This window comes from Pteronotus mesoamericanus, unplaced genomic scaffold (genome assembly GCF_021234165.1).
Source record: "Pteronotus mesoamericanus isolate MK-2021 breed Mesoamerican mustached bat unplaced genomic scaffold, CSHL_Meso_final contig_164, whole genome shotgun sequence".
NCBI classification, from domain to species: Eukaryota; Metazoa; Chordata; class Mammalia; order Chiroptera; family Mormoopidae; genus Pteronotus; species Pteronotus mesoamericanus.
The window spans coordinates 3,428,961-3,451,137 of NW_026555065.1; the positions used below are offsets into that span (position 1 = coordinate 3,428,961).

Below are 22,177 nucleotides of genomic sequence, written 5' to 3' on the forward strand. Positions count from 1 at the left end.
AGTAGCGCCGTTCAACAGGAATATAATGTCAGCCACATAAGTAATTTTAAAATTTCTAGTTAGCCCCACTTTTTTAAAAGGTAAAAAGAAACAGGTGAAATTAGTAACATAATTCATTTAACCCAATATATATTCAAAATATTGCCATTTTAACACATAATCAATATAACAATTATCAATGACATGTTTTACATTTTTTTATACGGTGTATTTTACATTTACAATGTATCTCAATTTGAACTGACTACATTTCAAGTGCTCATGGGTCATGTGTGGCAAGTGACTTCCTTATTGGACAGTGCAGCTCTCATATAACAGATTTCTCTTTTCTTTTTTTTTTTAATTTTATTTTAATTTATTTTTTTCAAATACATTTGTCTCCGCCCACCCCCCACCACCTTCCCCTGCCTCCTCCCTCCTGCCCTCCCTCAGCTCTTCCCCCCTGGCTTTGTCCATGAGTCCTTGTCTTATGTTCCCCAACTTTCCGCTTCCCTTCCTTTTCCCCGCCCAGATTTCTCTTATAACAGAGAAATCTCTCATGTCTCTGGGAAGTTTGGTCTAATTGGGTAACATCTGAGAGAAGGATGTGGAAATATATGTAGCTCTATATCAAAACTTCACCTACCAGAACTGAGGAAGACTTCCTTGTACCCTAGATTAAAAAGTGGGCAACAGCCTGCCTGTTGGCAGAGTGGGAACCCCAGCCCAGCCCTATAATGCACCCTTAGCAGAGGCAAGCAACATCTCCTGGGACAGAACTTGAATCAATAGTTTCTAACCCCCAACAAGCAATGAATCATTAAGGTTTATTCAAGGCAAGGATGATTCACAATGCCTCCTAATCAAGTCTATAAATTACAGACAAGAAGTTTATTCTTCGATTCTCAGTGCCTTTTATCCTGGGGGAGAAAAAAGCAACAGCTAATAGAGAGGCATGAAAAAGTCCTTAGCATTGAACTGTTGATTTAATTTAAAGCAATACACTCTACTTTTTACAACAACATAAATGAATGAAAGCAAGAGCTCAATTTTTACTGCTTGGAAACAAAGCTGAAACATGGAACTGAAAACAGCTTTAAGAAAAATGAGACACATTTTAAAACCCTGAAGTCCATTCTACTAATTCTGTCCATATATAACACCAAGTGAAAGAAATTTGTTCATAATCCTGAGGCAGACACCACAAACACACACGCACACATGCACACACAATTTGGCATCTGATGCAGAAACCTTGGACTAAAAAATCAATGTAAAAACTCTCCTATAGTCAGTGAGACCTTCAGGGTCTTGGCAGCAGCAAACTGTGACATTGACCTGCTGAAAACACCTTCAAAATCCACAGCACACGACTCCATGGGAAACAGCCTTGCTGCAGGCAAGCTCAAAGGCAGGAATTACTAATCACGGAAGGAAATAAACCACTAAGAAGGAGATTAAACTAAGAAGGAGGGAAAGGCAGAAACAACGAACAGGAAAGATGTACCTCTAAAACTCAAGATAACAGGGCACTCTAAAGAGATTTTAAAATAACTTTCTTTAAAATTTTTCAGGAAAAACAGGACAATATATAAAAATACCAACAGGATAAAGAACTAATTAGGAATTTTAGAAACAGAAAACATAACCATTATGAAAAACATTTAATGGACAGATTACACAGTATACAGACATAACTGAAAAGAAAGTAATTGAAAGCTAGATATAAAGAGATGGTCAAAAATGCATCACAAACACATAATGAGATTTAAAAATTTAAAAATAAATCTGAGCTATGAGGGATAAAATGAGAAGATCTCACATATATTTGATAGGAGTTACAAAGAAAATGAAGGAGAGGCAGTATTTGGTGATCTACAGGTGAAATATTAAAGATCTGTTTTTTAAAATTGAAGTAGCCTATCTGCCAAGCAGGAAAAATAACAACACACCATCTCCTAGACATGTTGGAGTGAAACTATGGAACATCAAAGTCAAAGAGAAATATTTTAAAACTACCAGAGAGGTGATAAAGCTTACCTTCAGAGGCATGACTATTTATTGGACTTATAGCAGACTTCTCATGAGCAACAATAGGTTCCAGAAGCCTGGGATATCATCTTCAAAGTGCTAGGGACAATGACCTAGAACAGTGATTTTCAACTGGTGTGATATAAGAATTTTTAAAACATGCAATGCCTGAATATTTAGTCAGGGACACTGACTTATTTTCCCTTAGACTGTCTAATAAAAAATGACAACAGCCAATACAATACTAGCCATCTGGTGCAAGTGAATCAAAATTATATTTATTTTTGTTAAATCAGAAAAAAAATAATACATTTTTTGGTGTGCCACAGAATTGTAGTAATTAGTTTACATGTGCCATGAGATGAAAAAGGTTGAAAGTCATTGACCTAGAATATCGGACTCTTCTACTTTCTAACTCAAGATATTTCCAGACAGACATACAAAGACTGAGAGTACTTTTTACAGGTTCTTGCTGAAAAAGCTATTAAAGTATACATTCAAGAAGAAAGAAACTGAACTCTGAAGGAAGGAGTGCGTGCCAAAAGCAATTGTGAGCAAGAGAACTGGTAAACTTATTTGCAAACCTGCAAATAGTTTTAAAAGAATTACTAGTTGAAAACATATCAAGAATTAAAATTTTTTTAAAAAAGAGGCAATATGCTGACAGATGCACAAAGCTATAAAATCACCCTATGGTGCCTAAAAAGTTACAAGGACATAAACAAATGAGAAGATATAGTTTTCATTAATTCTTCATTTTAATAAAATTATTCTTTATCAAATTGGGTGTTTTTTACACGTTTAGCCAAATCTAGGTATCTGTTATCTCCACCCCACCTACAAAGACCTTTCATTATAAAGGCATAATAACAATAAAAATCAACTGTCTCATTTCAAAAAGCTAAATTTTAAATATCATTCTGGGTGCTGGATAGGGCACATTATCTAGGTACAATCCCAATATTTTAGGAAACAGAAGAAGAATTTCTTTCCACTCTCAGGTCAGATTTGGCTCTTAATTCCATCTAATACACAGAGCAATATCAGATGAGATATCATGACTTATACTCTAAATAATAGGACCTGGCTTTAAAAGTCTTTTTTAGTGACATAAAAACTCTCAAGGTAAGAATGATTTTCTTTCCTTTTTTAGAAAATTTTATTTATGTATTTTTAGAGAGAAGAGTAAAGAGAGAGACAGAGAGGGAGAGAAACGTCAATGTGAGAGAGAAACATGGTTAGTACTCTCCCCGAGGACTGAATCCACAACCCAGGCATGTGCTCTGACAGGGAATGGAACCAGAGACATTTCACTTTGCAGGACAATGCCCAACTAACTGAGCCATATCGGTCAGGCCTGGAATGATTCTCTGTAAACATTTTCTCCTGTGGAATCTGACATTCTCTATTTTCCAAGAATAACAGTAGAAATTTTTCTAACCAAAATTCAGAAATATATGATTTGAAGGACATCTGTACTTCCCAAATTGAGACAGAAAGGGAAGTATTTTAAATGATGATTTTTAGTTATGTTTTCTTTTGAGGTTACTAGCTCAAAGGCCTACATTTTTTTTTGTTTTAAAAAACCAGTTATTTTTCAATTTGAGTTGACATCAATACAATTTTATATTAGTTTCAGGTGTATGCCAAGTGATTAGACATTATATAACTATATAACTTACTAAGTGATCATCCCAATAAATTTTGTATCCATCTGACGTCATACATAGTTATTAGAATATTGTTGACTGTATTCCCAATGCTGTACTTTACATCCCCATGACTATTCTGTAACAACCAAATTTTACTTCTTTTTTTATTATTATTTATATTTTAGAGAGAGAGAGGAAGAGAGAGAGAAACATCAGTTTGTTGTTCTACTTATTTATGCATTCATTGGTTGCTTCTTGTATATGCTCTGACCAGAGATCAAACCCACAACCTTGGCATATGGGGACAATGCTCTAACCAATTTAGCCACCTAGCCAGGGCTCCAATTAGTACTTCTTAATCCCTTCAATTTTTTTCACCCATCCTCCTAACCCCCCTCCTATCTGGTAACTGTCAAAATGTTCTCTGTACCTATGAGTCTGTTTCTCTTCTGCTTGTTCGTTCTCTTTGTTTTTTAGATTCAAATGTTGATAGGTATGTATTTATTGTAATTTTATTGTTCATATTTTTTATCTTTTTTTCCTTTCTTCTTCGCAAAGAAGACCCTTTAACATTTCATGTAATTTTGATTTGGTGGTGATGAACTCCTTTAGCTTTTTCTTGTCTGGGAAGCTCTTTATATGTCCTTTGATTCTAAATGATAGCTTTGCTGGGTAGGGCAATCTTGGCTGTAGGTCCTTGCTTTTCATTACTTTGAATATTTTTCACCACTCCTCAGAGGCCTACATTTTTAATACAGGGATGAATATCTCTGTGCAAACATCAGCTTCTGTGTCTCTGTCTCTGCGTGTAAAACTCTAGAAATTGTATTTGAATTTTATTTTTTAAATATTTTATTTATTTATATTTAGAGAGGGAGAAGGGAGGAAGAGAGGGACAGAAACATTAATGTGCAGTGGCCTTTTGCACGCCCCCTACTGGGGACCTGGCCTGCAACCTAGGCATGTGCCCTGACTGGGAATCGAACTGGTGACCCTTTGGTTGACAGGTTGGCACTCAATCCGCTGAATTGAGTGCCACCAGCCAGGGCTAAATTTTTAAAAATACAGCTATTTCTGTGCCTTGTTTTCTTTGTACACCCTATGTTCCTATCTTAAAGCAAACCAACCAAGACATTCTTGGTTCTTCTTTCTGCTGTTCCCTTTTTTCACTCTTTTTCTGTGTCTTTCTTCTCTCATTCTCTTTCCTTATCTTCCCTCTATTTTTTCCCCTTAACTTTCTGATATTGAAAACCATTTTTATTTTTTCATATTTGTTGACTTTTATTTGCAATTTCTTTTTCAACACAATTTGCAATCTCACCCCCTTTCTGATTATACAAGTGCTACATGGCAGAAAGTTTAGAATGAATACATCAAAATAAGGAGGTAAAGCTGTGAAAGAAAAGAAGATGTATGCAACATGTCTCTGAGGGTGGGGGACGTATTAGGGATATAAAACAGAGTAAGACAAAGTAATTGGATGGTTTTAGCTAAAGTTTTTAATGGTCTTTATCTTTAGCCCTATGTTTAAGGATGCTCATGAACTCAATGTAATTGAAATTTCCGTTTTTGTCAATAGGTGCTTCTCTGTACAGCTCGTCCACTCTCTTGTCTGCAAACCTACCTCCCATTGTTGTCAGCAGCTCTCTCAGGTAAGCTTCCTGAATGATGCCAGTTGCTTCTTCACCAAAGCAAGCAAAAGCACCTAGAATATCATCTCCTGGATCTGTGCCATTTAACTTCTCACCAAACATCATGAAGTGAAATTTATGGGCCTCGGAGCCTCGTTCATCATGGCATCAAGAATTCGTTGGATTCTTCCCTAGAGGAGCATGCATATCATGCATGCCTTCCTTGTCAATGAAACCTTCTCTGTTCCGATCAATCATGTTGAGGGCCTCTTTAAACTCCTGAATCCGTGACTGGTCAAACATGGTGAACACAGTAGATGTTGCCTGCTGGGGGTACTTTGTGGTGGCTTGGTCTTTGCCTTTTTGCTTGATGTGGTAGCTGTTTAATTCACAGCCAGACACCAGAACCCAGGCTGCCCCACATGAGATGACAAGGGACTTCTATGAGCAGTGGGCTGTGCTGTGACCTGAAAAACTTTTTAAAATAATCTGTTTGAAAAGTGATAAAGAGGAAAGAGTACAGGTTTCAGATCACAAAGAGAGGGATTCAAGTCCTAGTTCCTCATTTCCAAGTACTGTGGACCTTGAACAAATTATTATCCCTTCTAAGCTTCAGTTTCCTCATCTGTGAAGTGGGGACATGAAGCCTACCCTAGGCTTGTCTGGGTTCCATAAGATGAAGTATATGAAACAGTCAACATTGAGTAAGTATCAATAAACACTGGTTCACCTTCTCACTCAGATAGAATTTTATGATCTTTGTTCTTAATTTTGAAAGCAAATAAGTGAAATGTTTTCTATTTCTCTCAGAAACTTGCTTTATACTTAGCAGAGCTGAACTTCCTTTCTTCCATTAATGATTAGTGGGGGTTATGATAGAAAACCATTTCTTACCTATCATTGTTCCCCAAATTATGTTCCACAGAACACTACTATCTTATTAGATATTAATAGAGGTCCAATAAGTTTGCATATGATATCTTCTTATAGATTTATGCTGCATATTAGCCTATTAAAAGCAACTCTTTGAGCAACTTCTGGGGGTAATTTTAACTCAGTGTTTTCCCTCATTAGTTAACCATACCCATTTTTTTATGCCACACTTATTAACATCCTGCATAAAATCCAAGCAGTCCCTTTTAGAAAATGCTAATCTAGAGAGACTGATGGACTTTTATATACTTCAAGCAATTTTCTATAAATATAATTTCTTTCACTAGAGAGATGAGTTAACTGGCATCCAATTAAAAGTATACTCTTCGACAAAGGCCTAAAGAATTTCAATTTGGTGTTTTGGATTGTTTTCCTTTTTACTGTTTTATTCCTTTTTTTTTTTTTTTTTAATGTGACTCTGTCAGAGGACACCTGCTGAGTGCTCCCACGGAGTCCCAATCACAAAGGCAAGTCACATGGGTTCCTTTTTTTTAAAAATCTTTCTTGTCATGAATGTGGGAGATCAGAGACTTTTTTACAGGCTTGTTCTGAGGACACAATGGGATCGCCTTTGTGAAAGTGCAGTCTATACCAGGGCAGATTGGACTGGTTACAAAATAATGCCTTTGGGATACTGTCAGTTAAAGGAGGGACATTTAACTGTTTTCAACAGAAATAATCATCATTGCCCAGTTGGACAGGGGGAGCTCTTTGAGTTCAGACCCAACCAAGGTATCATTTTTCTTTCCAAAGGAATGTTAAGGGTACCTATAACCCTCAGATTAGATGACCCAGGTCTGGACATATGGAATAATTGGAGGAAGGAAAGAAAACACACCACCATAGTGTTGTTATGAGGGCAAAGTAAACCTAACATCAAGATTAGCTATCGTTAGAGAACAGTAAATACTGTACTATTTGAGAAAGATATGTCTAGTGAAAGGTACAAATGCCCACGTATAGAACTAAAAGCAGGCAAAATGCCCTCAAAATTATCAGAGAAAAAAAATCCAAAGAAAACACAGAGAATCTACTGAAAAGACATAAAAAATGAAGATATGCCAAGGAAGCATACAAATGGAAAACAAAATAATATTACAGAACTAAAACTATACATAATAATTAAAATAATAAATATGATGAACTTAATGAAATAAAAATATTCAAATTGATCAAACAAACTGAATCAGTCTACAAAACCACATCTAAAACCAGAAATTGATAAAGCCCAATGTTGGTAATAATGGGGCAAAGCTGTCCTGAGAAAATAAACTGGTGTAACATTTCTGGAAGGAAGTTAGCTTAGTTATATCAAAATGTAAAATGTACACTCCATTGTATTGAGCTAGTCCACTGTAGAAATTAGCCTGAGGAACAAAGCAGAACACAGGATGTTTATCATTGTGTAGTTTACAGGGGGTGGGCGGGTGGGGAAGCAAACAACCTAAATGCCCAAGAGTAAGAGACTGATTTAGTAAATCATCCAGGTGATTGGCGAACATTAACAATCATGGTATTAGTCTATAGTTATTGACTTGGATATCCATCCATTGCATATTCTAATTGGGAAAAAAAAAAGCCATTACAGAAGAATATGCAAATTATGGTCCCATGTATGTGAAACTATACATGTACCTCTATGTATATGTACTGCATAGAGATGTCTAAAGGATGCTCACCAAAATTGTTATGGCTCTTGCTCCGGGTGGAAGGATTTTAGAGGCGATTTTTATTTCCTGTTTTGTACTTTATCTTGGGTAAAAACACTGGTTATGAGAACACTTTTGTGTATGTGTCTAAAAACCTACATGCCTTTACAGCCACTGGGTCAGGCCCTGGCCAGGTAGCCCAGTCGGGTTCAATCGCTGATGGGAGCGCATACAAGAACAGCCAATGAATGCATGAATGGGTGGAACAACAAATCAATGTTTCTGTCACTCTCTCCCCCTCTCTCCCTCTAAAAATTAAATAATAATTTTTAAAAAAACAATAAAGCCCCTGGGTCAGCCGATATGCTTCATCTGTGTCATTCTCCCAGTGACAAGTTTAGGAAGCGGAAAACAATGGGCAGCTATCAGGAAAGTAATGACCAGCAGGCTTCCTGCCTGCAGAGGCCAACAGGGACTCGTCGTGTAGAACCAACCACCATGTCCTCCCTAAGAGAGTAGTTAAAGCAACCCTTAGGACAGGAGACAAAGCGTTCCTGAATGCAGGCCTTTCTCTGCTTGTGTGTTTGTTTATAACAATATCTTGGCTTTTATGGTGTCTATAATAGAGCAACTAAGGGATTTCCCCAAAATTAGAAATCTACAGTGACTAATTTCTGGGACTTCCTGAGGCTCCTCTGTGCATTGGGCCGCTGCATGAGGTGGCTGTCTAGCGGCTGAAGGTTCTTACAACAGTGAGAGAGGGTGAGTCTAGGAGGAACTTTCTAATGCTTTTATTTGTTGTTTGACTCTTTAAAACAAAGGGCATCAATTACTTTGTGAAAACAGCCAAACTATTTGATAAAAGATAGAGTGGTCAACTGTGTCCCAGTATGATAAGGACTGAGACGGGTTCACTGGATGTAACAACAGGGAGGTTGTTAGTAAGTGACCCGGTCAAGAACAGTGTTTTCTGGGTGGTGGCAAGGGGATGGCTTAAGACAGGGAGGAAGTGAGGAAGTGGAGAGAGTGAGTTTGGACAACTATTTCTGGATATTTGGCCTTGAGAAGACAGGACATAGAGCAATGAGTGACCGAGGAAAGGAATGGGGAGACAGGAAAAGGCATTTAATTTTTTGTTTGTTTCTGTTTTTATTTATTTCTAAGATTGAAAAGCGCCTGTAGATAAGAAGTGGATGACTCAGCAGGGAAAGGGGATGCTTGCTCCATAGAGGAAGTATCTGGAAAGTGGGTAGGGAGCGAAAAGCAGAGCACCGGGGAAAGAGTTGGCCTTAAATAGAATGAGGAATGTTGTAACTGTGGGAAAAGAGGCAAAGCCATGGAGAGGTCAAATGGAGAGCTGCCTCACCAATGAAAATAGAGATTGAAATAAAGATGGCCCTGCAGGTGCCAGTATCACTATAGAATTGTCAGCTGGGAGCACTCACCCTGTTCGACCCTGAAATGGAAAAGCTGTCTATGATGGAAATGTTCATTATCTTAACCACTGTAGTGGTTTCAAAGCCCTATACACATGTCAAAACTCATCAAATCATATGCTTTAAACAGTGCAATTTATGATACATCAATTATTCCTCATTGAAGCTGTAAAGAATTTCTTTTTGTGGTTTTAAACTGTCGTGTCTCAGTCTATAGGGGGTGAGGTTGTGCACCACAAGATGGAAAATGGTTTTCCTGTGTTTTAGTTTTATGGTTCTGTTTTTCCTGATCCATTCTCAGATGACAGAGCTCTTATTTACAAGCATTAAAAGAAAGCAATTAAATAATTATAGGCATGAAGATACAGGCAAATGGATTTGCAAAGTTTAGAGTAAAGCCCAGAGCTGCTGAAATACTCTCAGTGCCTGAGTAGCAAGCATTTACAGACTCAGCCAAAAAAAAAAAAAAAAAAGGATGAGATAGCAGAAGAACAAAAGCATTTCTTCACAATCATGTGGAGGACAAGTATGGGATTCACTGATAGCAAAGATTACAATTGCTATCTTCCAGAGAACCTTTTTGTTACCCAGTTTTGTGAATAGGTCAATACCAGGACAGGTATCACACTAACAGCTGATTGGAGAGGTTAAGGGAACAGAATTGAGAAGAGGCTTTTTTGCACCACATGCAGGTTTGAGGACTTTCCTGCAGCCTGGAACAGAGTAAGTCTTACTCCCTGACCTACTGGGGCCACCGTTCTCTCCTCTGTTAACTCAGTGTAATATTTTGGGGCACTTAATTTCTTTTCTTTGAGTCTCTGTTTTCTCATCTGCAAAATCAAATTAATAGTCTTTGCCTTGTCTGCTTTTCAGGATAAAAGTGAAAGATTCTAATGAAAACATTGAAAAAGTAAAAGGAACTATAAATGTGAGATCTTAATGCAACTGCAAGAATTTGGCAACACCGGTGGTGTTCCCTGGTTTGTGAAAATGTTATACATTCCCTGGACCTCCTTTGCCTTTCCCAGATACTTGTGGCCAGTTTTGTTGATTGAGGACACTGATAAGTGACTCCGTCCTCTCACCAAAGGCCCCATCCACCTTACGTATCGTAACAACACCATGACATTATTAGCCCACCTTACAGCTGTGTAAAAAGAGACGGCTAGTTTAAGCATCTCTCCTTGGGTTACAAGCTAATAACATAGAAGAACTGGGATTTGAACCCAGAACTCCACACTAATGTCACTGAAGTCTAACCTACTTTTTTCTGCTATTAAAACACTAGTTAGTCGGCAGAGTGCTCAGCAGTCCTGCAGACCTCTCTTGCTTCAACAGTGTTTGAACTAAACAGACCCAGGAAGGCGCCTTCTTCCAGCCTCCTACCTCTTTCTAGCCTCTTTTCCAGATGTAACCTTTGGAACCACCTCAACCATCCTTTGCCTCCCAGACCAGCCAGCACCACTTTTTGAGCTTAACTCCAATTCCGCAGCACTCATGAGCTCCCAGATTCCTCAGAATTTTTCCACTAAGGTGGAGGCTGCTGTCAACCACCTGGTCAACCCGCATATTCGGGCCCCTTAGACTTACCTCTCCCTGGGCTATTTTGACCATGACTATGCGGCTCTGGAGGGTGTGGGCCACTTCTTCCTTGTGTTGGCCAAGGAAAAGATTACGGGCACCCCATATCTCTTGAAGATGCAAAACCAGCACAGTGGCTGCACCCTTTTCCGGGACTTGCAGAAGCTGCCCCAAGATGAGGGTGTAAAACCCAGAACAGAGTGGAAGCTTCTATGGTCATGAAGAGGAACCTGAATCAAACCCTTATGGGTCTGCATGCCCTGGGTCCTGCCCACGTGGACCCCCATCTCTGCAACTTTCTGGAGAACCACTTCATCAAGAAAATGGGCAACCACCTGACAACCCCTGCAGACTGGTCCCCAGGCTGGGCAAGTATCTTTTTGAAAGGCTCACCCTCAAGCATGACTTGGAGTCTTTGGAGCCCAGAGGACTTTGAGGATCCCTTCTGCATCCCCTGGTGTCATATTATGCCTGTACCTCTGCCTGCAACCACTAGGCGGCCTTTTAACCACCCTGGAGCCCTTCCCCATGCTATGGACCAAATGGAAGCAATAAAGCTTTTTGCAGCAAAAAAAAAATAAAATAAAATAAAAACAACACACTAGTATCTCTACAGTAGTCATTAGTCACATGATTATTTAAATTAAATTAATTAAAATAAAACTAAATGAAAACTTCCGGTCCTCACTGGTCACATACCAAGTGCTCAATAGCCATGTGTTGCTACCATATTGGACAGCACAGATACAGAACATTTCCTTCATTACAGAAAGTTCCAATGGACAATGCTGCTGGCATATGACTATCATGCATCAGGAAGATACAGTTAGACAGATGAAATACTAATCTTTACCTGGTCTGTCCCTCTTTTATCATTATTGTCTAATTCCAAATAGTTTTTCTAGTCCCCCTTCTGTCTTCTACCTGAGCATCCAGAGGGCATTCCTGGGACTGGCCTGCTGGCTCTGTGCGGCACCCAGCACGCAGGGCAGCCAGCAGGATGGTGATGACAAAGGCCGGTAGCGACACTCCCAGGCCTCAGAGGTAGCAGCTCTGAAGCAACCTGCAACAAGAATACCAGTGTAGGAAGTGAACAGTCTGTTTCTGCAAATCTGCTGTATTTTTGTCAGATGAGAGTATACAGAAGCAGAAAGGATAAAGGCAGAAAGTAAGAAATGTAGCGAGGCGAAGAGAGTAGTAGCAGTCACTAAAAACTTGGTGATCGAATTGTCTTCTATTTCTTCCAGGCATAGAAGTTTATCCTTCAAAACCATGAGGAAAAAGAAAACAAAAGAAAACAAACCAAAAAAAGCCATGAAGGAGAGAGTCTTCATGTGCCATTCCCACAGTGGGAGAAATTTAATAGTAGCTCACTCTCTTAAAACACCATCAAACATAACTTTATACAATCCTGGATTAAACTATGTGTTAAAAACTACATTCTCCTAATTATGAAGAACCTAGAATTAGTGTTAGAATAACGTGATGCTTAAAAAAAAGAAAAAAAAGAATGCTGTGGATGATTCTCACCACACCTGTTCCTGTCAACACCTATTCTTTTGTCCCCACGTTGGTACTTACTCTTCCCCAGAGATCCTTCGTACCATGGGAGAGAGGTCTGAGGACTGGTAAAGCTCTTGGCGCTCTTTCTGACATCAAGCCATGTAGGCCACAAACTGTTCACCCCATCTAAATGTAACAAGTTTTACTGGCATGGCTTTTCCTCTCTAGCTCTTTGTGTAATTTAGGAAGTAGAATTTTCAGAACATTATAAAACGCTCCTTAAGTAATATGGAGGTACTCTTTTGCAAGGCTTGGCCTCACTCATGTGAGTGTTATTTTAAAATACTGCTTCTGGATTAAAAGTTTAATGTGAAACTTTTGTAGCTGCTTCAGCACTTCCTTCCCATTGAGAGCCTGCAGCCTTGCTCCAAACAACACTAAAGGTCTTCCTTTGAGTATCCAGGTTTGTTTTGGTTTCCTCCAACTGAAACGTCACCCTCTGAACTGCTGTAGGCAAAGCCCCGGGGAGGAAAACAGAAATGGGCCCTGGGGCACCACGTAGAGAGAGCTTGGAAAGCACTTGGAGGAACAGCTGGGTGAAAAGTGGCAGGCCTCCTTGGGATTCCTGGTCCCATCCCATTGGGACACAAATGACACTGGAAGCCTGTGCTTATAATTTCTCAAGGGTCTGGCACTTTGTTCTGTTGTCCCAGTGACTCACATGATAATTTTCCAGGGCTTCAAACTGGGTCAACAAGCTTTGTTTGTCCAGAGGGCTCCCCTGGGAGGCCACTCGAAGAAAAGGCTGACCAGGGGATGTTTGACCAGGTGATTCTTTTTGCTGGCTTTTAGCCTGAGGACATATTATCAGCAGTCAGGCCGCATTTGGAGAATTAAAAGCTGCCCAGCATCGGGGCTAGATCAACATATGGCGATATGAGGTAAGGATTCACCACACTGCTAATGGCGGTGCTAACCACCTGAGAAGGGAACAGATGACTTGGGAAGATTCTAAACCAAGATGTCCACCTCTTACAGATAAGACAATAAGCTTGTTCTCTGAATTCAGTCATAGGAGCTTCCCTTAGCTCTGTGAGGGTGACCTGATCAATGTCTATTTATTAAGCAATAGCATCACACTGGATTGGGTCAGTATTTCTCAAATTTGTAAAGTCACAGACTCTAAGAACACATCTGAAGACTTCTAGACCCAAATTTTTATAACTTAGATTTAAAAGTTTCTCGTAGCAGCATTATTCATAATGACCAGAAAGTGAAAACAAACCAGATGCCCATCAGCTGATGAATGGATAAACAATGGGATACAATGGGAGAAATATTCAGCCATAAAAAAGAAATGAAATGTTGATACATGCTACAACATGGATGAACCTTGGAAACATGCTATATGAAATAGTACAGACACAAAAGGCCACATGTCCCATGATTCCATTTATATAAAATGTCCAGAATAGGCAAATCCAAAGAGGTGGAAAATAGATTTGTAGTTGCCGGGGCCTGGGGTAGAGGGGAATAGGTAAAGACTGCTAACGGGCATCGGGACTGTGGGGGATGATGAAAATGTTCTGGCATCATCTGGTGATGATGGTTATGAATCATCGACCTTGTGAATATACTAAAACCCACTGAACTGTACACTTTAAAAAGATGATTTTACGGTATTTGAGTTATAGTTCAACCTTGTGTGTCAACAATTTTAACATAAAGAGAATTCAAAATTATCTGTAATCACAAGAATTTCACTCACGTTCATTCTAATGTACATTTTTTTTTTAATGAGAAAGAAAGGGTGGCATTGTAGCTTGTTCTTAACCCTGGTTGCACACATCATGGCTGACCGTCAAATTTTAAAAGCCACCGACAGTCAGGGCTTGAAGTGATGGACTCCTATGAACAGGGGTGCTTGAAACAACAGGTCAGATTGAAATGGTATAGCTCTCCCTGCTTCTTGCACACCGCCCCTTCCTTTGTTCACTTAGATGGCACAGAATCAAGAAGACAGCCATTAGCAAGCTGCTGAGCTGATTCTCCCTGAAGGCCCCTTCAGAGAGGATTTGGGCCGTGTTTTAATATAAAGGAGTATATATTCCATGGTGAGTAGTGGGCATGGCATACCTGGTACATTGCCAGTTTTCCTTAGGGTTGTTACTCTGAGCAGGCTATTGGAAGTCACCTTTTTTCTCTGACCAAAGCAGAAATGGAATGGTGTTCTAATTAGGAGCAGTCTAACCCATCAGGTGAGAGGTGAGGCCCACTGGGGTACTGATGCGGATTTCAGCAGCCACTGTTAGAATGATGGAATGGTGCAGATTTCTGGGGAGGGGCTTGGAGCTTAGACCAGCAAAGTATACCCCCAAAGAGGTGGCAGAATGATTGAGAGGAAAAATTTCTTCTAACTACTTGTGTGGTCCTGCTTCATCAATGTGGTCTGAACTTCCTCACTTCCATCCATGAGATTATGTCTCCTGCTTTGGTATCTGGTACATGTGGGCTGGAAAAAAATAAGTACCTCTTTGTGGTTCATGAAACTGGAAGTATGGGGGAATAACTAATATTAAAACATAAGAACAGCATCAGCCACCAGTTGAAAACCTTGGCTTTTGTTCTAGATTCTTACCTCTCTCTGATTCCCTTTATTGAATCATCACCAAACACTACCAAGTCTTCCTACTTAAATATCTCTTAAAACCTCCTCTTCAATACCCTGTGACCATCATTAACACTGCATTAGTTTGAGCCCTCTGATCTCTCATCTGAACTTCTGCAAGCGCCTCCTAAGTGTTTATCTTCTTACCTCCAGTCTCACTAGTATAGACAAAAGTAAAATCTCCTTGGAAGACCTTTAAGCTATGACAACTATTATATGGTATCTTGATTTTTACTTTCAGTTTTTCTTAACAAAAATCTTGATGTGACCTCAGTAATAGTAAAGCCATTTTGAAACCTGCAAAATGTTGTACAAAATCATATTGCTGTTTTGAAAGGCTGCAGGTTAAGCAGTGTTGAGTGGGTAATGGTTTTTTATTTATTTTTAAAGTAAATTTATTGGAGTGAAATTGGTTCATTGGTTAGTAAGATCATATAGGTTCCCAGTATACATTTCTATGATACGTGATGTGTATATTGCATGGTATATCTACCACTCAAAGTCAGATCATCTACTGTCACCATATATTTGGCCCCCTTTACCCTTTACTACCTTCCCACCCCCTTCCCTCTGGTAACCACCATACTGTTGTCTATGTCTATGAGTTTCAATTTTATATCCCACGTATGGATGAAGTCATATGGTTCTTAGGGGGGTTTTTTAGTGACTTATTTCACTTAACATAATATCCTCAAGGTCCATCTATGTTGTCCCAAATGGCAGGATTTCACCTTTTCTTATGGCTGAGTAGTATTCCATAGCATGTATATACTACATCTTCTTTACCCAAACCTTTATGAAAAGACACTTCGGTTGTATTTGTTAAAGTTATATGATATTATGTTAGCTGATTACTGAGTGCCAAGATAAACACTTTATGTGGTTCAGTAAACCCAAGAGTCACTTATGAGGTGGCTAGCCAGGTGGTCCAGAAGGCATTTATGTTAACTTTTGAGATCATAGAAGAATATTTAAATTAAAAATATTCATAGATACTTCCTAGATCCCAGTGGAACTTCCAAGGGTCCACGAACCCTGGTTTGAGAAACACTGGTCCAGATAAACTCCCAGGATTTGTTACCCTTTTACATGTTGTGTGATGAGAACTATTCCTGAGATGCTTTCCAAAGGCAAAGCCTGGCCAGGGACACCCTGGGATTTACCATTCCCTTGGCTAAGCCTTGGTAACAAAAACAGATTACTCCATCTACAATCCAGGTAGTTGATTAAACATGTGATCTGTGAAGATAGAAACGTATAAGCCCCCATAATGAGATTAGAAATGAGATTCATGCCAGGTAATCTAATGTGGAAAATTCTCGGAAGAAGACCTCCCACCGGGGCCTCATTAGGATCATGGATTGCCCCCCGCTGATTTAAATACTAAGACCTTCCAAAAGGATCCCTAACAATGGAATAAAGATGGATGTTGCTAACTGAAACCAGAGGGGAGGGCCAATGGGCATTTAAGTAAGTAAGGGGGCTTTCCTACATGGTCTGTTTAGGCATGGGCAAAAATCAAGGAATACAGGACATGGTTTATGGCAGGCTCTCCTACTTAATAAACTGCAGGACACTGTCTTGAATCTTTTGTTTCTTCACCTAGAAAAAAATTTAGAAACTATCCCACTTCTTGGGGTGGTCATTTAAATGAGTTCAGTTCATCAACCTTTTACCAAACACCTGTTACTTATGCATTAGAGGCTGAGCTAGTGTTGGGAGGAAACCGGTGTGGCCCCTGCCTTTAGGGAGCCTGCAGCCTGGTAGTAGAGACTATTAATCTGTTATGGGAAGAAATGTTATATTTAAAAGATTTTGAGAACTATTGAGTGCTACAAAATATATGATAATAATATATCTTGATTATAGAATATGAGTCAATAGCTGGTCAGATTCCTGGGTCCGAGTATTTCTCTAATAAGAAATTGTGGAATTAAGCATTGAGGCAGTTACTGAATTTACCTAGAAATTGACTCACCATCTCCCATAAAAACATGTTCATGTTGTGCCCACTAGGTGTCTCATTATTTTGCAAGAAAATTGAAAAGCACATTTCCACCTGTGTCATGAGTCAGTTTGGCCAAAATCTCAGCCACTTTCTAGCAACCATTATGTAAAATGCCAGTAGTGTAGTTGCCTCTTACTTGAGAAGGGAAGAAGAATCTTTGTGGATTCTTCTCCTCAGAATCCATGTATCTGCAAACTTGTCTCTGATGAAAGCCAGAACTAGGAAGACTAAGTAGAAATTCTTCCACGGAATTGATACTAAGACCTTATAGGAAGCAGCACTGACTCCCCACTGGTTTCCTGGCTTAGGGTTTAGCTGTCATCTGCATATGAACTAACATCCCCAAGCCATACCATATACTATCTGTGTGCCCAAGCAGAATGTGTTCTTCCTTATTCATAGGTGTCAGTTAAAGGAGTAGTTTTCACAATACAATCCAGGGTCTCTTCTTATGTTGAGAATTTCAGATTTGTAAGTGATACACAACTACTTATCTCAATATTTTCATCTTTGTCACATGTGAGTTTTCTTCACATGGCCTTGGCAGAACTCCCTGCCTACGAGTGACATTAGAGAGGAAGGCACCAGATAACAAACACAAGACTGATGCATTAAAAAAATCTATGGCAACTTTAAGAGCTCACCTCATCAGGCTTTCACACACTACTAATGGGAGTGTAAATGGATACAACCTTTCTGCAGTGCAATTTGGCAGTATCTATCAAGAATGCATTTAAAATTTTATGTCTGTCAGGATCCCAAAAGGAAAGAGATTTCATGGTGAATGGTTCAAATGAAGAGACTTTAATAAAAGAACTACTTGCAGATGGGCAGGCCAACTTAAGGGAGTAAACAAGGGGCGTTGAGGCACCTAGATAAGAACAGTGAGTAGGTGTTACGTCCTTAAAGGTAAATGGACAAATGTTGAAAATAACCTTATGGCCCTGGCTGGTGTGGCTCAGTGGATAGAGTGTCGGCCTGCAAACCAAAGGGTCACCAGTTTGATTCCCAGTCAGGGCACATGCCTGTGTTGCAAGCCAGGTCCCCAGCAGGGGGCATGCGAGAGGCATCCACACATTGGTGTTTCCGTCTCTCCCTCCCTTCCCCTCTCTGTAAAAATAAATAAAACCTTTAACAATAAAATATATAAAAATATTGAGATGTGATGTTTTTAAAAAAAAAGAAAAGAAAAGAATATTATGGAATCCACCAAGAGCTGGACCAGTGGAGGAGGAACCACCAAGAAAGGAGACTGAGCAGGAGATAGGGAGGGGCATGTAGCCACTGTCTCAAAGCAGGAAGAACCAGACTTCTCTTTCTTTTAGCCCTCTAATCTCCTCCTGGTGCCACCCATCACATCCCAAAGGGCACGGGATCCTGGAGGTGCAATCCATAAAATAACAGTTGCAGGAATATATTCCAGGAACATAATCAAAGATGAAAGCAAAGAATTATGCAAAGATGTTTTTCATAGAGTTAAGTATGAGAGTGAAAAAAGTGAAAACAAGCTAAATATCCTATAATAGGAGAATAGATGGATAAATTACAGTGTATCCATACTTTGGAATATTATTGTGCCATTATAAACATTTTTGAAGAATCTGTGATAATATGCAGAAATGCTTACAATAAAATGCTAACTGAAAATAAAGGACACAAAATTTTATGCACGGTATTAACTCAATTCCATGAACATATATACAAAAGAGAAACACCTAAAAAGTTAAAACATTCTTTTTGACAATGGGACTACATTTTTTCCCCTACTTCCAGTGTTCTTCATTTTTCTTTAATAATAAATTTTGTGATCAGAGGAAAAAGTCAATGCCAAAAATGAGAGCCCGTTTCTCACTGACACAGACTCTGCTCAATTTAAAATATTAATGAAGGACACAACAATTGTTTAAGTAAATTAAAACCAGTGACAGGAAGGGTAAACCTCAATCTGTGTCTCTCTGATATCTAGACAGAAAGTGAAAGAAAAATCAGTCCATTTCTATGTAACATCAAATATCTATATATTAGACGATTTTTGATAACACTTTATACTCTTCACTTGAATTACAGGGATCATATTAATTCAGATTTAGTTGGATTCATTCTTATCTTGCAACTCTGGAAAACCCAAGACATTTTAATAAACCATATGAGGAAATAATAATGTTCTTTCTTTTAAATTTTATAGTTCAGTGTTCAGCATAATTTTTAAACTACACTTTATTTTTTATCAGTTAGGCAAGTAATACGCAAATACATTCTTTTTTAAAGATTCAAACAATACAAAGACTACAAAAGTTTCCATGCTCACACTTGGTGTCCCCTTCATAGGTAACCTACTTTCAGTTTGTTCTATAACTCTAAAGACATTGGCATATAGAAATATATACTTTTATTTTCATTTTTAAGTAAATGATGTTTTCCTGTACATATTATTCTGCAACTTGCTTTTTTCTCATGTTGAAGCTCCACTTATTCTTTTTCAATGGTTACATAGTTTTTCATGGTTTGGATATCCCACAATTTATCTCACCACTCTTCCTGTTGATGGCTATTTAGTTGTTTTTAGCTACTGGCTATTTCAGACAATGCTACAGAGAAAAACCTTGTACATGCTTCTATGTACATGTATGTGAGCGTTAGTTCTCTAAGGGAGCTATTGAAAAATGGAACTTCTGGTCTGAAGGATGTGTGCACTTAAATTTCTCCTGCTAGCAGCCTTCCATAAAGCTTTATCAATTTACATGTCCAGTAAAAAGATGAAAAGATGCAAAGTTGCACTAATAATCAGGAAAATACAAATTAAAATAACAATAAGATGTAATATTTACCATTTGGGGTTCAAAATTTTAAAAGATTGATAATGCAAAGTGTGGAGGAGATTAGAGATATGTGTCCTCATATAAGGTTCTTTTTACAACCAGCATTTACACACTAGGAAAGGTTCCTTGGAGACTTATTAAAAGTGGCTATACTAGACTGTTACAATAAATAAAGGACATTTCTGTTATAGGATTGCTGATTTTTATACATGCTAATAGCAGCCCTGCTGTTAATATGTACACATCCAGAGCATTACTATCAGGTATTACTGTTTTGCAATTAGTAGCTCCTTAATTTCCCATTTTAATAATCACATTTTGGTTTACAGTTTTTTCCATAGATGACATCAACTGATCTCTGCTTCAGTGACACTGTGAGGTGCTCTTTCAGTGAGAAGATTGAGGCTCAGAGAAGTGAAATGATTTTCCAGAGTCACAGTTAAACGTGGAACGGCTCAGGTATTCTGACTCCCAGTTCCATTAGTTTTCCACTTTCTCAACTGCCTTTAAAAAGAAGGATAGTGAAAGTCCTCCCTGTCTCTTACCTGGAGTTCAAGTCATCCAAAAGGAACCACAGGGAACAAGCTGCTGTAGCAGAAAACGACAATGCACTGGAAGGCTGAGAACTGGCTTTTTGTCTCTACTTTGTGACTCTAGGCAAGTAATTTAGCCCCATGGGGCCTCAGTTGCCGCTTTAGAAAAATAGATATGATGCTCACACTACTATTGAAAGAAGAGATGATGCCTACATTTCCTCCTAGTCATGAGACTTGATTTAAGCTAAAATTAGACTAGTGCTTCTTCTCTGCCCATACATTTTATGAAATGCCATTCTCTGCAATGGATTTCTTTTTTGCAAATATGAAGCCAAAAAGGAAAAACTTACCATGCAATACTTTCTTTGACTGAAGTCTAAATGTTTGCTCATCTCTTCCTTCCTTTCTTTCTTCTTCTCTCTTTTTTTCCTTCCTTCCTCCCTTTCTTCCTTCCTTTCACACTATTAGGTAAACCCCTTGCTGAAGGATAGGGAAATCTCCAGGGAACAACAGCAAATGGTTTCAATAGCTGGCTGTATCTGAAAATGATGAAGATGTTTTCTGGCTGGATCTTTTACCACTTGGCATGACCCAAATTCCACCTACATTTTTTTTGTTGCCTATTATTACAGATTTTTAAAGTAACTCATTTTTCTCATTTTAATTTCAATAGTGTCGCAGCTTTAACAAGAGTTTTTCCTTATAATTCCAACTTTCATAAGCTAAAGATTTTAAGAGCTGGAAGAAGTCTTAAAAGATCACTATCTTTTAACAGATAAAATATTTTTCCGCTTAACAGGAAGCATCTGATGCCCAGAAAGCCTGTCACTTATTCAAGGTTTCACAATTAGCAAGTCTCCTCATACAGTACTTATTCCATTCTTAATGCACGACAAATTATTGATCTTTACTCTTCCAGAAGGTCACAATCAAAGTCAAAATGAGTAAACCATATGATCATTGGTTGTTTTCATTTTATCACACATCACAAAGTGTTCTAGTTCTAACCATATTTTGATGCATTATTTATGAGAGCCATCTGGTAACAGGTTTGAAGGGAAAATTCTGGAATTTTAAAAGCGTGCTGCATTTTTCCAGGAAACACACTGCATAGCTCAGATCTATCCTTGACCTGCTCGTCAGTTATAACGTGCAGCAACCAGGTTTGTTCACAGCATTTAAAAAAAAAAACAACAAACTGAGGTACAACTTACATACAGTAAAGTACACAAATCTTAAGTATATAACTAAAAACATTTGCACATGTGCATACACTATGTAACAGCCACCCAGATCAAGATACAGAGAATTACCAGCACCTCTAAACATCCCTAGTGCCCCATACCAATCACCATTCTCTAAGGGTAACTACTGTGTTAACTTCTATCACCAGAAATTAGTTTGAAGTTCAAATACTGTAATTCTGTTTTTGAACTTCATATTTATGGAATCATACAGAATGGACTGTCTGCTTCTCCTAATTCAAGATTATGTCTGTGAGATTGTTAACTACATCCTAAAAATGTAGTTCACATTCTGGCTCATATACCAGCTGTAGGCAGGTACGTGTAGTCTAAAAAAAATGCAGTAGGAAAAGAACTTTTTAAAATGACTAGAATAGAATAATCTATACTGCTCCTGTCCCTTTCCACTCTTGCATCATCAATTTTCCTCTTTATCTCTGCTTTTAAATGGGCTCCGATCCATCCAAGCATTCTCTTTTCCTTTTCCATTAGTGGATCAATAACTTA

The 22,177-nt window shown here is 38.6% G+C and overlaps 1 pseudogene; it reads right to left on the reverse strand.

The window, feature by feature from the left end:
* Window positions 1-5,161: 5,161 nt before the first annotated feature.
* Window positions 5,162-14,540, reverse strand: LOC129064442 (myosin regulatory light chain 12B-like; annotated as a pseudogene).
* Window positions 14,541-22,177: the final 7,637 nt, after the last annotated feature.